The 24,051-nt window shown below is 33.4% G+C and overlaps 1 protein-coding gene across 2 annotated transcripts in view; it reads right to left on the reverse strand.

The window, feature by feature from the left end:
• Nucleotides 1–24,051, reverse strand: part of Hmgcr (HMG coenzyme A reductase) — a 66,692-nt gene that overhangs the window by 40,787 nt on the left and 1,854 nt on the right. Inside the window, exon 1 of one of the 2 annotated variants that reach the window (XM_077430701.1) lies at nt 7,615–8,389. The exons of the other annotated variant lie outside the window; for it this stretch is intronic. The gene's annotated coding sequence lies outside the window, so the exon portion shown is untranslated. Of the gene's footprint in view, nt 1–7,614; nt 8,390–24,051 lie in introns of those variants that run through there. 2 annotated transcript variants of the gene reach the window in all.

Genomic DNA, 24,051 nt, shown 5'->3' on the forward strand with positions numbered 1-24,051 from the left:
TCACAAACTCGACTCTGTGTTCTGTTATTTCTAGAATCAAAAGAATAAAAAAATACGACGACTAAAATTATTTTCAAACATTTAAATTATGCTAAAGGCGAAATTGCTCGTTTATAAAGAGGGAGCTATAATAATGAAAACGAAATCTACATACATACATAAATACAAAAATGTATCTATTAACGAATTCCTTCAATTTCATCAAATTTTATTCTCTATTTATAAAAATATTATTAGGATCACAATTCAGTGCTACAGATTTTTCACACAGGTTAGGTTAAGACTTAGTATTTACATGTGTACATACATATACATATGAAGAGGAGGTTAGTTGATAAATTAAACTCAATTTAAAAAAAAATTACTAATTTGACCAATGGTTAAAGACTCCAGTTCGAAAGTGAATTTTAAAATGATCAACTTGTAGTTGGACAGTACATACATATGTACATACGTACCCACACGAAAATAATTTTCACAAAAATCGCATGTACTATAACTGCAAATGTCTAATTGGATTCGCAGTTTTGTAACATTGAGGTGAAAGTCACATGCAAACAAAGCCACATTTCTACAACAACAAAAAAACTAGACGTTTCGAAGCACGCCACCATATACAAGTGCAATATCGAGTGAAATTAGTTGAAAAAACCCTCACTATTGAAAAATCATTAAAGGGAACATTAAGATTTGCAACGGAAAGGAGGTAGTATTGATGAACTGTTGATTTCGGCACAGGTGAATCATTGAAATTTTATGTAATCGTGTGACCAGCGTTATAATAAATCGCCTTGGACAAGTTTCGACCAGGTAACTGCTCTGGTATTTGAGAATTTCGATGTGACGTAATGCGTAGTTGTACATACATACATATGTATGTAGTTGGAGTGCGTCGAATTGTAATCACGCGCGATTACATTAGCGGCGGGGGTCGTGTCACCGACAAATAGCCACTGTGAACTTGACACTGGTGATCTTGGTTCGACAGGGCCGAACTGTAGCTCGGATAGGGTCAACGAAATTGACACGAACCGAAACTGTTACGCGAATTGTAATGTTAACGAACTGACGCAAGGCTTACATATGTATATACATGTGTCGTCTTCCCGTTCGGGAATCACAAGTTCCGGGCAAGACATAATAAATACCAATCACTGCCGTAACCTCGTCGAAAAATCAGACGCAATCATGAACGAGAACAACAAACTCTACTCGTCAGATACTCGGACTTGGAACTCGGCTATTGAAATTTATCGAGAGAAATCAACTTTTCTTTTCGATCCACATCGATGCATTTAGGGCCCAAACCCGTACGATGCCAACGTGGATGCTGAATTGCGTGAATATTATACAGCTGAAATCACCAAGGGCTGTTGTACCCAGATTGTTCATCTTCTATCTTCTATAATTGGTATAATATAGTTCAAATAATCCCGATTCCTTTTTTATTTCCGGATCCCAATGCCTTTTTCAGATCCGGAATAGAACTATTTTTTCAGTTTCGGTTCCCTTATATAAAAAAAACTATTCGTTTTGTGGGTGTAATTCAAAGAAATTAGCTAAAATAAGTCAGAAAGTATTTGTGACTTTGAGCCCTTTTTGCTTATGTAAGTGAATTTTAGCATCAAGTGACAGTTTAATGTGAGTGAAAGGAAGAGCTCGCTTCATCATTATTATTAAGGCTAAGGTCAGTATTTGCCACAACTGCTAACATTGCACAAACTAGTGCAAGTGCACGTGAAAGTTGATTTTACTAACATTAAGAAATAGTAAATACGTCTAATATACATATTTTGTACAAGATCAAATTTGAAAAATACGTTGAATAATTTTAAATCGTGACTAACTTTGGATTGTATTCATAGTTTTATAAATATAATACATACATATTTAGGTTAAACGTTGAAAACTAAAAAAAAAAGCAGTGAATGAGTTTTCCATTTTGAAAATTTCACTCCTCTGATGACCCAATCCGACAAATATTGTATGTACATATATATACAATTTGAATTGAACGACGAACAAATTTTGCATTCGAAAGGAGCATATGTAAATTTAAAGTCTTAAGTCTATACACATGTAGGTACTATGCAACTAGATTACATTTCGTTTGAAATCCGTACTTAAATAGAATCTTAATCGAAAAGCTTTTTGTAAGACTTTCAACCTTAAATAAGCTGATAGCTATTAATCTAAATGACAAAAGTCTATTAGAAAATAGGTTGATTGGTTCAAATTCGAATTATTTGGGTTAGTTTTTGTGACTCATCGTCTTCTCGTCTCAAGGTTGGTCCGTCAATCTCAATCACCCGACAGCGATATAGATTTGAAGATTCGCCTCCAATGGAATCAATTGACAGCAAATAACAATAAATATAAAAAAAATAATAATAAACGCTTCAATAACGATGTTGAGGAAATTCGAGGGTTATAGAACCCGTGACTGTTACGATGTCCTAAGTAGCACGTACACTGCTTTCAACTCATGAGGGCTTATTCTAAAATTCTATTTGGTAGGTTTTAAAAGTATAAAAAACAATAACGTGCATATTACAACTGTATTAGTGATTATTAATTGTAAATATGACTATTATGAAGGACGAAAATACGTTTCTTTTACTAGTGACATATGCAAAGTACGCCTTAATGAGATAATAAAAAATAGTCATAGATATGAATAGTAAGACAGAAATATTCAAAAGACCAATTTTTTAACGATTTGAGAATGATCGATGGTGCGAAGAAAGTAAAAATCTTCACTTTTCCACGTTACGTCATCGAGTGTTGTGTAGACCAGCAAGTTACGAACAATCTCACGTAGTAATGACATAGAAAGTGAGTGTCGGCGTTACGTTACATTATTTTAGAATAACATTCACGAGACACCGGTTTACGTTCGATATAATATAATAATATACTTATCTATTTGTTGTTTATCAACACGTAACGAGAAAGCCAAGACTTTGACCCGAATAAGGCAATCAATCTTGAAAATAAGTGACTGTGGATAATCCAATTATAATACATATTTTATAATTTCATGGGTCATATAAACATACGTACACGAAGGGATCATATATACAGTGTTCGGGTTAGTGGACGATGAAGTGAAAGTGGCCTGCCTTGACTGACTGCCTCCGGAAGACGACTTCTTCAACACCTGAAGAAGTTGTCGAACGAACGAAACGTCGTGGAAGTTGCACAATCGAAAGGAAGGATGTCGCATAGCTGAACGAAACGTTACGACATATCATCTATTATAACATTAGCGTGAAATGTAATGTTTAATTAAAACCTCACATTTAATTAAGTTTAATTAATTAAATGTAAGGTTTATTACAACATGAAAAAAATATTGTTTTAAAAATATGTATTTAGAAACCAGTTTTTGCAGTCCCTTGCTTGTAATTAGTCATTTATTGTAAGTGAGTATATGAATAAGGTTATGATTATTATCTGTAAAAGTTATGCACGAACGACCGGGTCAAGAGCCTGCAAGTGCAACGGAATCGACACTTTCGCTAAGATGCGACCAAACTCTGAATGGCAACGATTCTCAAACCCATATTAATTACGTTAAATTATGTTTAACCCTTTTGAAATTCATTTTTATTTTTACGATTGGCGTTCCAGTATACATATAGATAAGATTTTTACAATTATTCGTCACTAATACAGGTTCAATGTATGTACAAGCACATGCTTCTTTCACATATGTATATTTATTTTCAATAGAAGTGGTTAAATACGCATTCTTGAGATAAAAGCACTGTAATATGTTTGAAATATTAAAAACTATATACTACATACATACATTATTATTTATTATTTATTTAAGTTTCGACCATTGTAACATTGTAGGAGTCCCTAATGCACCACAATGGTCGAAAAAAAATACATGAGGGATGAGAAAAATAAAATATATACATACACACAAACAAAAATACATTTATACACGATCATAAAAAAATTAAAGCATTATATGCATAGAAGTAGAATGCTTGGTAGGGAATGTCTTGCACCTACAGCAAGCTCCAATAAATAAGAACCAGCTGCAAATACAAAACATCCCTGCGAGGCCCAAATGGAAGAGAGAAGATCAAATTCCACTCATACATCACATTCAATTATGAAAGTAAGGATGAGCGCAGGCTGCCAGACAGATAGGTTAAATTAATCTCCGATAATCTACGCTCATTCAGGCTCAGCAGCAACGATTTCATTGAGAAGTCGGATAGCTTTTGGAATAGGTGAACTTATTTCAATGATTTTTTTCTGTTTATTTTATATGAATGTAGAAATTTTTTTAATGTAGAAAAAAAATATAAAAAAGCACAATGGAAATATCAAAAATTTTTGGAAGACAAAAAATTTATGAACATATTTTGCTGCATAAATGTTTCATTCCTCGTTTCGATTAATTTACAACGAGTTTTTAGTGTTAACTATAGCATACATATGTATGTACATACATATGTAGTCTGTAACATATAAATATACGTAGTTTGGTTTATTACGAAGAGATTGTAGAAGAATATTGACTTTACGGCATTGATCTGTTTTTCCCCAATTTAATTTTTGATTCAATGACGAATCATACAACTTACACCATACTTTCTTAAAAAATAGACTACATTCAATTCGTTTTTTTCGGAATACACTACTATTTTAGCAATCGAATGAAAATTGAAAATAAAATTAAGCTTGAAAACTGAACATTGTTGACCTGATCTAAAGTTTGACGAAATGCAAAGCAATAAAAAATCTTGATACTAACGAATTGTAAAAAAATAATTTAGTCAGGTGTATCGATAGTTAATCTTAGTTGAATTAACTATCGATACACCTGGTTAATTAGAAATAAATATACATGTTCGTAATGACAATATTCGATTCAGAAATCTAACATAAATTTAAAATACAAGATAACCTAAAAAATGTGCCCTCCAAATTATACACACGAGTGAAGAAACTCTATAAAGATGTATGAATGCACAGATAATTAATTCCATAACGTATTTTAAATATGTATACATACGTAAAATTAATAGCACTTGGAGCTTTTGACATACTCACTAAATTCTATATAGATTTATGTACAATTAATTATGAGGTAATAGAATATAAATATTTTCGAAACGATTAACCATGCAAATAATGTGCGTTTCGTTCAATTGTATGTATTATACGAATGTACTACACACATCACTTACATATTTACATTGGGTAAACACATTAGATGCCTTAATGCGATTTTGTAAAAAAAATACGCACAAAGATTTTACACAAGGCGTTATGCAAAACCAATTTCACATTGTCTGAAAAAATTATGACATTCGTGAGAATCTTCTGTGACGAAAACAATATCTGTATAAACAAACCGATCGTACCAGATACCATATACATGACCCACATGAAAAGCACAGTGCAGAAAACTAAAATATGCCTATAATAGTTTATATCGCATGATCAAAGTTAACTTAGTGACGAGCGAACTCGGTTGCAAAATTGCGACTTTTGAATTGATTTTTGCGCAATTGTGAGACCTGTCACGAAAGACAGGTCACGGCTTCGCGGTTTACTCAGGTTCGTGTATTCGATTTACAATATTCAAATAAATGCAATTAAATGGTTATTTAAAATTGATAGTTTTACTACGAGCTAACGGTATTGCGAGACGAATGGCCGAAATGGTTTTATATTCATGAGAATATGGATTACAAAATATCATCGACCTCTCGTATGTATTAAAACTATCTAAAATACATTTTATAAATCAGTCATGGCCAATCAGTTCAGTGGCGTAACTGAAGAATGGGACAAAAAAATAATTGAATTAAGAAAACATTCCAGTGATATGGAAAACTTAAATGATAATTGCAAAATAGTTCATGTATGTATGTATTATGTGTGTACTGCCTTGTGATTAATTGAAAGGCGACTTTCACCGGTATGAATTAACTGTATCGCAATGGCAAAAATTAACAATACGAATACATACACATAATTTTGTTAGAAGAAAATCGAGAGTAATCCAATTTCCTCGATCGATGGACCTTGCTCCGTATCTTAATGTGTAAAAGTGCAATTCAAAAGGGTTTCTCAACACGCAAAAAGTATCATACAAGAGGCCTTCAAGCTATTGAATACTTCATCGTATAATGAAATTATGTACATCAATCGCATAAACATACGTATGTACATATGTGTATGCTATTATATATTAAACACTTTTTCAAATAGTGATATCAAAATTAATTTACATGTTTTCTTAACAATGATACAAACACGAATATTAGTGAATCTAGTAAATGTTAATATTTATACATACAATTTAAATTTTATTTTTTTTCCTTACATTTCTGACGTCTTTGCTAAACTGGCGCATTATACGACTATGTATATTCAAATTTTAGATTGGTTTATTGCATTGCTAAGGAATTAATGTAAATCACTAATATATGTATATTCTCTTTTAATAACCATAAAAATACAGAAATTCATATGTAAATAATTTTTTTGTAAATTGCTATGTAATATACAATATGTAATATCAAAACTCAAAATAATCTACATACATAGGCTGATGCAGAAATATAACATATAGGATCTTATTGAACTCCGTGTGTAACTTTGTTGAAATTTTTAGACGATGAAGAAGAAAAACAGCTCAGAATTTCGATCTTCTAACTGGTTGTAAGGAAAATGTTTTTAACAATATTTTTGCCTGTCGGAGGTGTATCAACACCTCCGACAGGCGAAAATATTGTTAAAAACATTTTGTATCAACAAAATAGCAATTTACAAAGAAATTATTTACATTTCTGTATTTTTACGGTTATTAAAAAAGAATATATATTAGTGATTTACATAAATTTCAATGCAATAAAACCAATCTAAAATTTGAATACAGACAAACTTCCTATAATGCGCCAGATTAGAAAAGACATAAGACATCATCTAAAAAATTTATTTTTTAGACAAAATCTAAAAAATAAATGAAAATTTATTTTACAATTTATTTTATTTACTAACTTTTTTTTCCCCCGTTTTCTAACCTTATAGATCTAGCACGTTATATGAAGGTAGGCTTAAGCCAATTTAGCCCTGATTTAAATCAGGGCTGAATTTCATACACAAACAAATCAATTTAATAAAAAAAAGTATGAGAAGGAAAAATCGGTTTTTGCCAAAACACATTTTACCTCTTTGGCAAATTTAATGATTTTTATAAAGAAATTATTAAATTTCAATTTATTAGACCATTTACTTTAATAAAATAAGAGACTTAGTTGACGCATACCGTAATACTATGAATTAAAAAAAATAATAAAAGAAATCGGAGTCGGTTGATTTTTAACGACTCCGACTCCGCTTAAATAGCTCCGACTCCCACGAATGCGACTCCGACTACACAGCCCTGATTTAAATGAATTAAATTTCAGTTATAAGGAAAAAATGCATAATTTTGGGCAATTATCAAAATAGCACTCACATTATAAAACCCAAAAAAGTAGAAGTTCGACAATGCCCATAGGCAGACGTATTATGTACACATGTAAGAAGAAAACAACCACTACGTTTTACATACGAATAAAACAAAATAATACATACCTTCAAAATCGATCGAAAGAACCGACACAACTCCACACTGTGCTTACAGAGTTGAACAAACACAAAAGTGAAAACTTTCAAAAAAACACGCAAAATTCTACTGTCACGTTGTTACATAAGATCGAACAGGGGGGATATTTGCACGTGTACAATCCGAAATTTTTACGGTTTGGTGGATGAGGGATGAGAGGTGTTTCGATTGAGATCGTGTTTTTGTGTCAACGTGCGCGACGAACCAAACAAGTGTTGAATGTTCGTGTGGAAAAGCTCGACGCGACAACGCGCGACCAAACGCCGCGATACACTGAGAGGAAATCGCAACGAACGGCTTATTTATAACATTGACACTAACGCCATGCCAAAATTGCAATTTTTGTGCACGTGCAATTGTCTGGAGGCGTCAACGCTAATTGTCTTCAATGGGAACATCCCATCCGGTTCCCATCCTTTTCGAGGTTTAGCTCGAAGATGTTCAACTTATTTCACTTCTTCTTAAGTCCTCAATTATGGTACTAGATAAATTATTTTTTAATATGCTATGGATATCCACCATAGGCATGGTTCTATTTTTTTGATTAATTGATTTTTTGATTTTTGATTAATTTGATTTTTTGATTAATCAAAAAAAAAAAATAGAACCATGCCTATGGTGGATATAAACACCATATTAAAAAATAATTTCTCTAATGCCATAATTGAGGAAAGGAGAAGTCTAATACGTTTGTATGGACAAGGCGCTGGAGTCCAGCGCTCTGAGGGCGCGAACACACAGCGCGGGATGCGGGATGTTGTACGTGGGATATATATTTTTAGATAGTTTTAAACATACAGAAAAAACGGGTCTACGTGACGAGCCGGAATGTTAAATTACCGAAAACGCAAATATCGGAAGGCGAAGATCGAAAATCGAAAGATCTTATGTCGAAAGATCAAAAAAAAAGGGTGCATGGCAAACGGTACGGTAAAGGGACCACTAGTCAAATGTGAACCTGTCACAGGACAACTGGTCGCTCTAGATCGGTCACTCGTGATCGTCCGTCACGCTAAAACTGGTCACGAGAAAACTAGTCACACGCTAAAACTGGTCACGAGAAAACTAGTCACACGCTAAAACTGGTCACGAGAAAACTGGTCACACGCTAAAACTGGTCACGAGAAAATTGAAAATTGAGAAATTTAATTTTATTATAATAATCTGTCTTTTTTGTGCTAATAGAAATATTTTAAGTACCTACTGATTTGTTCCAAGGGAATCGTTTCACAAGCCGAATCCCTTGTCATATTTGTACTCAAAAAGTTTTGAGTAAATAAAAATAGTCCAGAATGATCTTTGATAGACTAAAAAATCAAAATATTCTTAGTGAAAAATTTAATAAATGCCTAGAGGAAAAAACAAGTTCTCACTAATTTATTTTATAGAATTCGTATATTTTAAAATGAAATAAATTCGAATGTGATCAACCCATGACTTAATCTATGTATTTGAGGAATATATGAATAATAAAAAACAAAATTCAATAACGACACACACCTACACGTTCTAACATACCGGCATTTTCGATTTTTCGGCACAAGTTTGAGCGGTAATGTTGTCGGATTTTGTTAAAAAAATTTATCACTTAAAATTACCATTATTATTATAAATATATGAAATATCAAGAAAATAGAAATATTTTCAAAGGACAAAATAAAATAAAATATCGTTTTTAAAAAAAATACTACTTCCGGTTCACGAATTTTAAAACATTCAGTTATGTACATACATAGTACATAAAAGATACACATATGAATTTTCAGCTCGATACGTTCAGTAGTGTGGAAAAAAACGTGTAGTCACAACCAGTGGCGGACTGGGACTGAAATCAGTGCATGCCAGGAGTCAAAGGGGGCCCCACCCAGGGTTAAAAAAATTTGTCCCCCCCCCCCCCCCCATATAACAAAATTTTCTTCTTTCCATCACGCAAAAAATCAAGGGCAAAAAATAAATAAAATTTTCAAAAATGGGAATAAAAATAAACAAAATAGATCCATAAATTACATTGTATATTTCGTTTTAATCCTTGTCCTAGGTAAATAGAATGCATCATAAAAGAATGCGGTATAAAAGCGGCTTTTACTTTCGGTAGAAAACAATCAGGGACGTTCATCAGGGGGGGGGGGGCAGGCAAAGATTGGTCAAATTGAATTTTTTTTTCAAAAAATCTTTTTTATATCGGAATAAAAATGGAAAATATACAATATGAAAAAGATAAACTTATTTTTGAAAAAATATATATAAAAATATCTTATGTAAATAGCCAAAAAAGCGCCGCAGGCGAAAATTTTTTTCCAAAAATCTTCACATGGTCGCAAAATGGTTAACAAAAGTCGACCATCAAAATGTATCACTATATCAAAAAATATACAAACTTTCGGAAAAATAAACGACACACATCTGTTTTTGAGACAAAATAAAGTAAAGGCGACCTTTCTAACGATTCGCTCAATGGGACGAACAATTTCTAAGAATGTTACCCAAGGCATACCACTTAAAAACCAAAATATATTTGCTTCAAAATAATAAAATCTTTTTTTTTTCAAAGCACATTGCAGCGATTATTTTATTAGTTACACAAAAGTAACATAATATAAGAAATAAACGTAGCATTCATAGATCCATAGTATCTCATTAATCATTAAATTCATAATATTTTCTAAATTAGCCTCTTCCTTAATTTAGGGGGGCGAGTGCCCCCCCCAAATTACGTCCCTGAAAACAAAAAATGCATAATATTTTCAATTAATGTTAATCGAAAATTGAGATTTTGGGGAGGGGCCCCTATCCTATGTTTCTATATACATGGATGTGTCTAGATTAGGAATAGATTTTATATTCGGAAACTGTTTAAAATTGTGTATTTAAATCTTACTATATCGTCGAAGTATAATCAAATATTATTTTGAAAGTATGTATGAAGTAAATTTAAATCGCTGGTTGATGATGAATCGTCCTATCAAAATTGAATTAAGCAATTCAGTTTATATTATTCACGGAAATTTGTTTATTCCCATTTTTATTTCATTAGGTAGTTGTTACATAGGTTGGAAATATTACATAACCTTGAGGTTGGAAATGGGCCCGGTAAAAGGGCCCACGCAAATGTTGAAACTTACATTTCGAGCCTAATAAAAAAAGTTAACCGATCCTTGGGCTGTTAAAGCAGGTATTAGTTGTTTGTGTATATCGTAAGAAATTTGTTTTGTTGAAATACCCAAACTCTAGGTCCCAAAGTGCAATATCCTATAAATTTTTACACACGTGAAATAGTTAAAAAGTTATTTAATTTTACTGAGGGCCCATATTTTCTAACGGATAGTGGGGCCCACATGCCATCGGGCATGTACGCTTGTATGGCCAGTCCGCCACTGGTCACAACATATTTAAGAGGAAGAATATCCCACTTCCGGTTTATCAAATTGTAATTTTTTTATTTACATGACATTGATACAAGGGTTATACTGGATTATGTTCGTGAAGGAACACACATTTCAAGTGGAAAAAAATCTAAAAAGAGTTAACTGCCACTTTCGGTTGACGGTGTTCACCAAATTTTATATATAGGTATACTTTATATTAAGCTTAAAACTTCTAGATATGAAATTTCAGTTCAATACACTAAGCGTTTTCTGAGAAAAAGCCTCGATTCACTAGAGTAAAAGTACTACTTCCGGTTCAGGAAAAATTATTTTTAAAATATAAAATTTTTAATTTCTATTACATGTCTAAAAATATCAGTCTGAGTCGTTGAGCGGTTTGGTGGATAATTAAATTCAAAACTTTAAAAAAATCTGGATAATGGTGTTCAAAAATTCTCCAAAATGCATAGACACACACAAACACGCATGCACGCACGCACGCACGCACGCACATTTTTTCCAGGTCATGAAAACGTGATCAGTGATCGATTCTGAATTCAAAAGTCAAAATCTAGAGTTCAAATGTTTGCATGAATACGAAACTTTATCTATCGTTACTAAGTAATAGATAAAGTAATTAAATTAAACGAAAACCTTTGAAAAATTAGATATGCTCGATTTATTTCATAATAAATTAAATTAAATGAATTCTAGCGGAATCTGAACGACTCGCAAATAGGAAATTTAGCACATATTACTGACGAGGCATGACGTCATACACTTCAAACGAATTGAAGTCAGAACAAAGGTGAGATCCGCACATCATAGAGGAACACCTAGAGTCGTAAGCTTGGCACGGATCGGAGCCCATCGTTCAGAGAATACTAATTATATTTAGTATGCAAACATGGATGAAATTGCTCGAAACGAAAATCGCTCCGTAAGTCGTGCAACGAATTCAAAAAGTGTGTTGTGCAAACACAAAAAGCAAATTTTGCAATATGCTGATGTACATGTGTATTTTCTTCCGCTCAAATAACGACTAATAAGTGATTCCGACAGATTTTTAAAATTCTGTGTGTGAAAATATGTATCTAAAAATGAATGCATCAGAACATAGCCTCTGTTTTTGTGTTATAAGGAAAATCATCATATAAAATTAATTACATCGATAACTATGGTTACATTCAATTTTTTTCCGTATAATGTATATTTGTCCTTAAATTATTCTAAAATAATGCTAATTTATACTGCATCTGTCCAAAAGAAAATATAAAATTAAAATAAATTAATAGATGATACAAACACGATTGCATATGTTTAAACTATGTACTGTATATATTATATTAATAAAAATAAACGAAAACTAAATCCACTTTTTAAATAATTTTTAATTGTATCCGACATTATAATTAAACGAACTTATCTTGTATAAATGTGCATCTATGTACATATGTACATATGTATGTATTTGTTAGCTTTTCTCGAAAACTAGATTAACGATATTGTCGAACCTTTTCACCTAATTCCAGCCTAAAAATTACAGTGAAATGACTGGAATATTTCGATTCGATTAAATTCGAGTGATATTTCGATATTAAGTGACCACAACACGCAAGTAGGGCTGTGTAAGAGCCGTATAGCTCAGTTGCGTGTGTGCGAGTAGGATGCAAAATGAAAGCCACGCTCACATTAAGACAAAAGCCCAGTCATATTAAGATCATAAAACTTGACTTAAGGCGAAATCACATAGGAAGAAACGCGGCACATAGTTTTTTTAGATACTTTTAAACACGCGAAAAAAAATGTACCATGTCTTGCACATAGTCATTATTTTTTTTTTTTTTTATTATTATTTTTTTTTTTTTTCATACCAGGAAGGCATTACAGGTAAACCCCAATGCGCCTTCCTGGCCAAATTACAAACAATACAGCATTTTTTATTATATAAGTCGCTAAATTACGAGACACTGACTTAAACTCGACAATTAACGAGACATCTATGAATTGTACATACATTTTTATTGTAATATTTACATTAATCATACTCAAATAGTGGTGACATAGTGGGTAGGAAAGATTTTTAGCCAATTTTTAATCGGGAATCGTTTCAACAATGAAATCAGAGAAAATTGGCAAACTCTGATAGGAAACGATCAACCAGGAGTCACAAATCCTGGTCTGACCAGCAGCATTACAGATATACTCAGAAAAATTCTTTTCAATCGAGGTCAGCTCAAGGGATCGAACTCGGCGCCTCTCAGTGTTAAGCAGAAGCTTAACGACCGAGCCACGCTGCTGGCTAGTCATGACTAGAGATAGGCGCATGCGGCATACTACAAAGCGAGAGAGCAAAAAAAAAAAAAGGTTCGCAATAGAAATGGACAATGGGGCGGAGTCGCGGAGAACCCCTACAGCGGGGAGCCAAACACACGACGTGCCGTTCTTCCCTGCGTGATTTCGCCCTTAGCGCTCGATCTGCTCCAACACGCCAAATATATATCGTCGTGTCTCTTCGCAAACCTCATCCCCTCGAGTGTTTTCAGTGATATTTTATCCTTGTATTAGGTTTAACAGTGATTCCCATATTTGAAGAAATGTAGGACAAACTTGTCAAAATAATGAGATCGTAAGAATTAATAATGACACGAAGATACGCCTCTCTACAGCTGGAGTTCACGTACACGTCCCGTGCCACACTTATGAGTGTGTTCTTGTCATATAGGATTTCATTGCAAATAAATCATCCTCTCTCTCTCTCTCTCTCTCTCTCTCTCTCTCTCTCTCTCTCTCTCTCTCTCTCTCTCTAATCACCTATTTACTGACCAAAGCTTAGTCTTCCCGATATTGTATTATATAATAACGTAATTTATTTATTATCGGATATAATTTTGCCTAATGGGACCAATTCACACAAAGCAGGATAAACAATAACAATATACATATACATATGTACATACATATAAGGGTTTTTACCATCAATAAATTGTACGAGTTTTGTGTTAACAAACAATAATAAGAAGAGGCTATTAAATAAAACGAATACCTATGAGGATGTCAAATTAAAATCTGACAAAACGAGAGGGTGGCGGAAAGTCAAATATACAAGACTACTTACTACCTATCAAACGTCACCGTCTCCAAAAATTACGCAAATTTAGACGTGTATATTACGATTATTTTTCACCATCGAACAATCAAAATTGATTAAAATTTTCATCGTTGACCAAACCGCGCAAAATGGCAAAGTTTCAAAACGATCCGAAGACTCTTATTTTTTAAGGGAAAGGAAGGGAAAGAATTTTAGCTCAATCGTTTGCGAAGTAAAACATAAAATTATAAAAATTGCCATGTAAAAGTTGTTCATAAGGGTCGTTACCTTGGGACAAAACTACACATATGTATGTACACAGTACATATGTAATAATTGCGAGTGATTTATTGTGTACTGAGAAGTATGAAGTTGCAATTCGTGTAGTGAATACAATATCTATGAATCATACATACAATGGACAATGCTCGCTAATAAGAAATACAATAATCCTACAGCATTTATAGATTACCAGACTGACAGGATAGACCACAGTTCCGATATTGGTGACTTTGCCTCAATGTCAGACCTCCATTTCAAAATGCTTTCAAAAATTTAAAATAAACTACGTACATACATATATTTATTTAATAGTTTTGGACCATTGTGGCATTACAGGAAGAACCTAATGCGCCACAATGGCCTACATTTGAAAAAGATATAAAAACATGATATAAAAACAAGTAAACTGTAAATAAAGGAAAAAAGCAAAAGCAGAAAACATGGTAAAATAAAATAATAAAAAAAAAAGTAACAAAAGGAAAATAATACATCATTCAGAGAGAAAAAAAATAACAAAAGTGTAAAAATTAAAAATAAAATCCATAAATCCCATACTTTGTTTACACAGCAAAATTAAAATCATATATATATAACGACGGTAATCTGTGTGTGGGTGTGTGTGTGGGTGTGTGTGTGTGTGTGTGGGTGTGTGTGTGTGTCCTAACTCTCGCCGAACATGATGAATCAACCAGTATGGGGAACAAAATTTTTTTTTTTCACATTTTTCATTTTTTCAGTTTTTTCATTTTTTTCATTTTTTTCATTTTTTCAGTTTTTTCATTTTTTTCAGTTTTTCAGTTTTTTTCATTTTTTTCATTTTTTCAGTTTTTTCATTTTTTTCATTTTATCAGTTTTTTCATTTTTTTCATTTTTTCTGTTTTTTAATTTTTTCAGTTTTTTCATTTTTTTCATTTTTTCGTTTTTTTCATTTTTTCAGTTTTTTCATTTTTTCAATTTTTTCATTTTTTTCATTTTTTCAGTTTTTTCATTTTTTTCATTTTTTTCATTTTTTCAGTTTTTTCAGTTTTTTTCATTTTTCAGGCCCCGGGGTGCCGAAGGCATTGGGGGCGCTGGGGGCGCCGGAGGCGTCGGCGGCGCTGGGGGCGAAGCCCCCGAGGTGCCGGAGGCATCGGGGGCGCTGGGGGCGAAGCCCCCGGGGTACCGAAGGCATCGGGGGCGCTGGGGGCGCCGGAGGCGTCGGCGGCGCTGGGGGCGAAGCCCCCGAGGTGCCGGAGGCATCGGGGGCGCTGGGGGCGAAGCCCCCGGGGTGCCGAAGGCATTGGGGGCGCCAGAGGCGCCGGCGGCGCTGGGGGCGAAGCCCCCGGGGTGCCGGAGGCATCGGGGGCGCTGGGGGCGAAGCCCCCGGGGTGCCGAAAGCATTGGGGGCGCCGGAGGCGTCGGCGGCGCTGGGGGCGAAGCCCCTGGGGTGCCGAAGGCATCGGGGGCGCTGGGTGCGCTGCGGGCGCCGGAGGCGTCGGCGGCGCTGGGGCCGAAGGCCCCGGAGCGACGGAAGCGCCGGGGGCGAAGGCCCCGGGGTGCCGGAGGCGTCGGCGATACACAAAATGTAATTCGTAATTCGTAATCACTTCGTAATTTGTCATTCGTAATTCGTGCATCAATTTCTTTCCGAAACCAGTCGATTCAATATCTTTAACTTTATTTTTATTCGAGTTTCAATTCCTTTTCGAAACCACCCGTTGAAATCAACGGGTCTAAAACTAGTAGTATATAAAAATGTACAAAGGATAAAGAAAAAGTAAAATAAAATAAAACAAAATATGAATAAAAAATAAAATCACAGCGAGGCCCAAATGGAAGAGAGTAGATTAAGATTCCACTCATTCATCACATTAAAATTAAGAAAGTAATGATGAGCGCAGGTTACCAGATAAATATGTTAAGATAATATCCGACAATCTACGCTCCCCAAGGTGGAAAATATCACATTCAGGGACAGCAGCAACGATTTCATTGAGAAGTCGAATAGCTCTTGGAATAGGAGCCATTCGAAAAAGAACTGTGCGAGCAGCAGGTACAACCATCAAATGATGATGTCTACCACGCACATAATTATTAGGGACATAAAGTCCCAACTGTTCCAGCAACAACGGGCATGACGTATTACCACGCAATAGCTGGAGAACGAAACGAATTAACGAGAAGTTTCTCCGAAGTTCAAGGGAATTATACCCAAGCATGCCCAAAAGGAAAGGAGTAGGATAGAGATATGGGTAGTACCCATACTCTTTCTTATAAAGAAAACGAAGAAATGCTTTTTGCACTTTTTCTATAATAAGAGAGTAATTTGCTTCATGCGGATTCCACACAATTGCATTATACTCTAGCTTACTTCTAACAAGCGAGTTGAAAAGCAAGCGAGAAGACAAGGGGTTGGAGAATAATCTAGCATATCTCAAGACAAATCCAAGTCGACGAAAGGAAACGTCAGCGATTGTCTTGATGTGGTTGTGAAAGGTGAATTGAGGATCAAAAGTGATACCCAAGTCGACCATTGATTCCACGCGCTTCAACAATACGGATCCAATGGAATATCCGTGACAATAGAGCGAATTCGCACGTCCATAACTCATAATGGCACATTTACTAGTATTCAGTTCAAGCCCTAAACTGGAACTGAATTCTAAAACAGCGTTAATATCAGCTTGAAGGAGAGAGGCTTGCCTCTCATCCTTAACAGCAAAGAATAGTTTAACGTCGTCTGCAAACAAGAGACATGAAGCATTGCGTAGTACTTTAGGGAGGTTATTAATGACTATTGTAAATAGTAAAGGGCCTAAGGTGGACCCCTGAGTTACACCAGATCGCGTAAAAAATGAAGGAGATTCATAAATACCATATCTAACAAATTGCTTCCTATCACTAAGATAAGAAGCAAAGAGTTTAAGAAGACGTGGATAAAAGCCCACTTCAGCTAATCTGATCATAAGAGCGTCATTGTTGACAAGATCAAATGCTTTTTCAAAGTAGGCTACATCAACTTGTTGTCCACGGTCAACTTTAGACATGGTATAATATGAAAAGCAGGCAAGATTAGTGGTAGTGGAACGACATGGTGAAAAACCATGCTGCTCATCACACAACAATCTTTTGAACTGCAAAAGAATCAAACGGTGAAGGATATTATCGAAAATTTTGGGAATAGCCGAGATGATAGCAATAGGTCTGTAATTTTTAACCTCATTTTTAGAGCCACTTTTATGAATGGGAATGACTCTAGATAATTTCCATTTTTCAGGATAATTACCAGAACCCAGAATAAGGTTAAAAATAAACTTAAGAGGCTCTAAGAGCGAATTACAGCATGCCTTTAATACGTCAGGGGGCACACCGTCAGGCCCAACAGACCCCTTCAGCTATATACATATACATACATACATACATATGTATGTATGTATGTATCTATGTACTTCATAAATAATCAAAATTGCGTTAGTTAAGTTGTTTCAAAACCGAATTAAAAAAAATATAAGCATACATATATGTATGTACATATGTATGTGGCATATATCTAATATTAAAAATAAAGGCAACGGTTACGACATTTGCAGATCACCTTAACATACATACATATGTACAGAAACAAAAAACACAACTAATTTCATCAAAATAAAGTGACGAAAATCTTAAATATCGATATGTAAAACTAGTGTTGTACCCGATGTAATATCATCACGTGTGTTCGATCCACACGCGGTCGAATATTTTTCAAATACCTTTAAAATATATAACTAGTTGTTTTACCGGGCTTCGCTCAGTATTTGTAATATAAACAGCTTAAACATGGCGAATCTAATAGTAAATATTCATTTGATTTTTATTAAGTTTATTTGAATCGAAAGAAAAAAAATATATCGAATCGTCATAGCAACTGTTTTGTTTACACAGTTCCCCCCCGCCGAATGCCTCTGGCGCCCCCCCGGCCTTCGCCCCCGGCGCCCCCCGTCCCCATGCCGTCATGGAAATTGACTTGTTTTCGAAGTTCCCAAACAACAATACTTACAAAGTCTATTTCGAAATTATATATTAGATTTAATACGAAAAAAATGGTAAAAACTACCTACCTACCTACATATAAACAATATAAAACACCAATAGAAAAATTAATTAATTAAATCAATTTTCAGATGGCGCTAAATGCTCAGAGTCTTATTTCTCCAGAAGAAACATATATATATATATATAGCAAACAGTATATAAAGAAGTTTTTCTTTCGTTATTATATTCGTACGTTTTGTTAGCAGTGTATTAGTTGTGACGTACATATGTATGTCGAATCGATTATTAGTATGCGGTATGTGGTACGTCGACAAGTTTTATATTTCTTAAAACCGTTATCGATCACTGTCAAGGAAGGATAAATAAAACCATACAATTTGACCGAAAAGAGTCTAAAGGAGCGGGGTGTACCGGTCGTTCGGCCGGGCGGTCGGACGGTGTGGTATACGTGCCAGGTATGCCACATTTTTTTTTATATATATGTATGTTTAAAACTATCTAAAAACAAACCTTCCACATACCACATCCCACATACCGCGCTGTGTGATTTCGCCCTTATAGTTTGTCGAGCGTTATCGCAGATACACAGACACACAGAATAGCGATATTATATACATATATGATGCCTATTCGGAAATTCATACTTGTTATCATAGTGTTATTTCGTTATTTAAATATGAATTTTTATTTGCGACGGAAAAAATAGGGAATGATGTATCAGTATTCGTCTAGTGGAGGAAAATATTAAAGTGAAACTTAACGGCGCGTCATTGAGATTTAAGAACGTTTAAAAAATATAGAAGAGCCTTGTAAAAAAAATGAAATAAAATAAAACAGCAATGGCACGTGTGCCAGGTCAATTTTAGCGAAATTGATTTCTATTCAGATATAACGTTCGGTTTTCCTTATTATTGTCATGATATATTTTTAATTTAGTGGGCACATTCTTCGATGTAGCAACAGTTGTGGATGTGGTAAATTAAATAATTTATCGATGATTGCATATCGAAAATAATAAGCATGAGTAAAATTTTTATGACGTATTTATTGTATTTTGTGATAACATTTTCAAATTGTAATCTAATTTGAAGGAATAATTTAAATGATTTGACTTTATATGTGAGGAAAAATTTACATTATAACAATGATAAAAATTAATGCTCTTTATAAAATTCTATAGGAATACATACATACATATATGTATCGTAACGAATCACTGACATTGGTAAATTTGATTTTTACAAAAATTTACAGTGTTGTTGTGGACATTAAAAATATCTATGTACATATGTACATTAGTATTATGAAACGTAGCTAGAAAAATAGACTATAGTCCTTATTTATTAATATCCTATTCCAATATTCAATCAGATCTCTCCGCAATTCTGGATTATTTCACATTATCATATATCATATATCACTTTTTAACCAACTATTCCTGTTATTCCTTTTTATATATGTAGATCTTGCTCGTCTTTTAACATTATGTCCCCTCATTGGTGATTCTGAAGTCTCGACTTTTTCAGTCTCGGGACTCGAACATGGTAATTTCAAAGTCCCGGGACTTCTCGGGACTCGAAATTTTTGTTTTTTTATCAATAAAACTATAGAAAAGAAATTTTTTTTGATAAATATTTGTATGTTTAAAGGTATTGATTGTGTGTGATAGAAAGCTAAAGTGTTATTTTAATGAACCAAATTTAATTCAAAAGGTGTATTTTTTAATACATTTGAGTACTTCAGAAATAGTTTTCAATACGCTTTTATTCGATTCGTTTCAAATATTGCTCATATTCAAGTCAATCAACGATTTTTTAATGCAGTTTTGTAATTTTCAAAATCGTTCTATCATAGGTATAAACGTATTCAACCTTGTCTTCACATCTAAGTATAACATACATAAGTAATCTCAATACCAATTTCACTTTTTACATACTTTATTTTTAGCCTTATCTGAACAAATGTTATAATTTTGCGAGTATCCATAAGAGTATCATAAAAGGTTGGTTTCAAACTCAGTGCATTATTCCTAGTTTCAGAATTATTAGTTTCGCGGTCACTTTCTTCAATGGAATCTTTGTTGGAATAATTAAAGTCATCGTCAGATATTGATATTTTTCTGGTATATTCGATTTATCGACAACGGTCACTTAAGACCGTCATATATAATACCTGTTTTTTTACAATTTAAAACAGTTGTTTCAGGAGTTTCAACCATAAGAATACTATTTTCAACAAATAAAATCTAATATTCATATATCACGCATATTTTAAATTAGAAAGTTTCGAGTCCCGGGTGTTTTTTGTTAAAAGTCTCGGGACTCGAGACAGTAAAAAAGCCAGGAATTCCTGGGACGTTTCGTTGCAGAATCACTACCCCTCATATTGATACTTTTGATGTTCCTTTTCTTGTTTTGAATTCCTATTATTTGGTCATTTTTTTAGTAATACATATGTATGTACATATTACATATATATTACATATTTACCGTTATTCAACAGTTTTCTTCTTTGTTTTTATTTATTCATTTTTGTTATGAATTTTTAGAAACTTTTTTGGTGTTAATGTGGTATATACGTTGTAATGCTGTTTGTTTCTGTTTATTTTAAATAAATAAAAAGATGGACGAAAGAACTTCTCAAATAGTAACTGAGAGAATATAAAAGAGTGCACAGGCCTCTTTTATATTCCACATTATAAGGCCACAAGGGTGATGGGTGGATGAAATTATATGTATCTTCATATACATAACACTAAAAATTGAAAACTAAAATTATTTAACGAAAGCCCTTCGTGCTTTAGCACCAGCAAAATCAGATATTGCTTCAGAATAATCTTTTTTTTATACATACATATGCATGTATGTATGTTCTACATACAATTTATATATTTTTTCTGACAGTCTAAAATTGGGACCCCTAAAATTGTGAGACAGATTATTTTATCCCCCTTGTGCCCTCCCCCCCCCAGATATTTATTTATTATTATTACAATAATAACAATAACAACTAAAGACCGCTGTGACCTGACAGGTTACCCCAATGCGTCGCAGCGGTACACACACATACCAGGAAGGCCTTACAGGCAACCCCAATGCGCCTTCCTGGCCAATAACAAATAATGCAGCATTTTTTATTCATTATATAAGTCACTGAATTACGACACTGAAAAACTCGCAAATCAATGAGACATCTATCAAATTGTACACAAACTTATTTATTGCACATTAATCAAACACAAATTATTGGTGACATATTGTATATAGGAAGGATTTTTAGCCAATTTTTGCCAGGAACCGTTTCAACAATGAAATCAGGGAAAATTAGCAAACTCACAAATCCATAGAATCACAAATCCAAGTCTGGCCAGCAGCATACTGGCCAGCACATAGAAAAATTCATTTTTACTCGAGGCCCAGCTCTGGGATCGAATCCGGCACCTCACGACGCTAAGCAGAAGCTTAACGACCGAGCTATGCTCCTGGTTATATGATTATACATGTATGTACCTACATATGTGTAAGTACAAATTTACATTTCATTCTCAATATTGTATGTACATATATGTAAGATAAATTATTAATTTATATTATTAATCACCCATTCCTTATAATATGTATGAGTTTGGTGCGCTCCATTCTACCAACATGCAATATCTCGAGACTCGTTTTCTCAACTTTTCGTTTGCTTAAACGGGAGTTTGTATATTGTAAACAAATTTTTTTTTTTAATACATGTATGTAATATCTTTAATATACGAGACATATTGTGATCATTCATAGATTTTTAAGCTTTAAATAAATAGCACCTTTAAAATATTAAAAACAAAACGTTCAAAAAACCATTCTTACCATTTTTTTTATAGTTAATGTTTATCTCTTAAAGTAAGTATTTCACTACGTAAAACATTTTTGTATATGTACGTATGTGTTTTGTATAAAGGTATATACAAACTCGAAGACGAAATACACTGAAAAAGAGTCTTGAGATAGTGCAAGTTGGTGGAACGAGTAGACCCGTATGAGTTTACCGTGTACATACATACATACATATACAGGCAAAGTACATACAAGTACAAAACTCTAAAACGAGAATAAATTGTTATCAATGAATTGCAAAGTTTGAGTATATATGTATGTACATATACATATGTATGTCACGATGTCAGATAAGCAAAATAAACAAAGGCATACAATATGTATTTATGTACATATGTATATTTAATATAATAAGGTAACGATGAATGATATCATCATTGGTTAGAAAACGTTCATTACGATAACTTCAATTTTGAAACTATTAATTTTTTGAATATAGTCAATCTTATTAATTCTAAATAAAATCTAGAAATTATAAGATCAAGATTCATATTATAAATATTGTACTTTACTTCAATCTGTTGGTAAGTTAAATTTATTACTATTGTCATGATAAGATTTGAGGAAATAACATTCGAGTATTACTTTTACATACACAGTACAATGTACATATGTGGTGTCAATTCAATATCAGCAATTTAGGTAGCTCGATTGGTTACCAAGGTAATAATTATATCAAGTACATGTGTGATGCACAAGGAAAGAGGGCAAATTGATTGTTTGGAATTTTATAATGCAAATGCCGGTAGAGATCAACACATAATATATATTTCCTACTGCATCATTATTATAACCACCGTTGTCCTCTTTGGTGAATTAACTGAAATTGAACTGCATAAAAATAACCAACCCGGCTCGTTACTCGGGTCTATGAAAGTTAACAACAAAAGAAAAACGTTCAAAAGGTTTCGACCAGAGAAATGTTATAATAATAGTTTCCATAACTACTTTGATAAAATAATTTACTAAATTGTCAAACTACGATGTTAATTGAATAATATGTTATTTAAATGATAATTTTCTCACAAAAATGTATTCCATGTTATTTATTGCGTGTTTTTTAATGCATTCAGCAATTTTTAACGATGCACTAGTCCATCTTTCGAGTAATATGAACAAACAGAAAATTTTATCGGACATACGTCGAGTACCAAACATCGAACACGACTACCACAGAAATTATTTTAAAAGGTCCGTGGACCTTTTCCACCTGATAACAATACGCCGCCTAAAGCCCCTTCTATTATTATATCACTTCTCTGGTTTCGACCCCTTCTAAAACATAATTTTCCAGTGCTAAAATTGATACTTTAACCACTGAAATAAGTTTTCGTAGGCTCCGAGTCCTTTCAAAACACGTCTAAAATCTAAGTTAGGGTGCCACGAGATAGTATAATAAATTTTGTGGTTCAATTCAATACAAAAAGGTAAAAAAAAAATATTTGGATAAACAACAAATATATGTACATGTGTATTTTGAGGGCAGGAGGACTTTGTCTTCCTCCAAATCTAAAGGAGAAATAAGAAATATCTAAAGTTTTCCTAAAAAATATCGATCAGTCATTCAAGAACTATGTAATGAGAATATAAAAAAGTGTATCTTGTTAAAATATGTTATCTGGTAGTACATATACTGCCTACATCATCATCACATATGCACATATGTATACACGATTGAAATGAATACATTTGTTATAGTTATTATTATCAAAAATTATGTGTAAATCAAGATTCTGTGGTATTCAAATGTGTGAGAGGTCATTCATCTTTATC

The sequence above is a fragment of the Arctopsyche grandis genome, chromosome 1 (genome assembly GCF_051622035.1).
Source record: "Arctopsyche grandis isolate Sample6627 chromosome 1, ASM5162203v2, whole genome shotgun sequence".
Classification (NCBI taxonomy): Eukaryota; Metazoa; Arthropoda; class Insecta; order Trichoptera; family Hydropsychidae; genus Arctopsyche; species Arctopsyche grandis.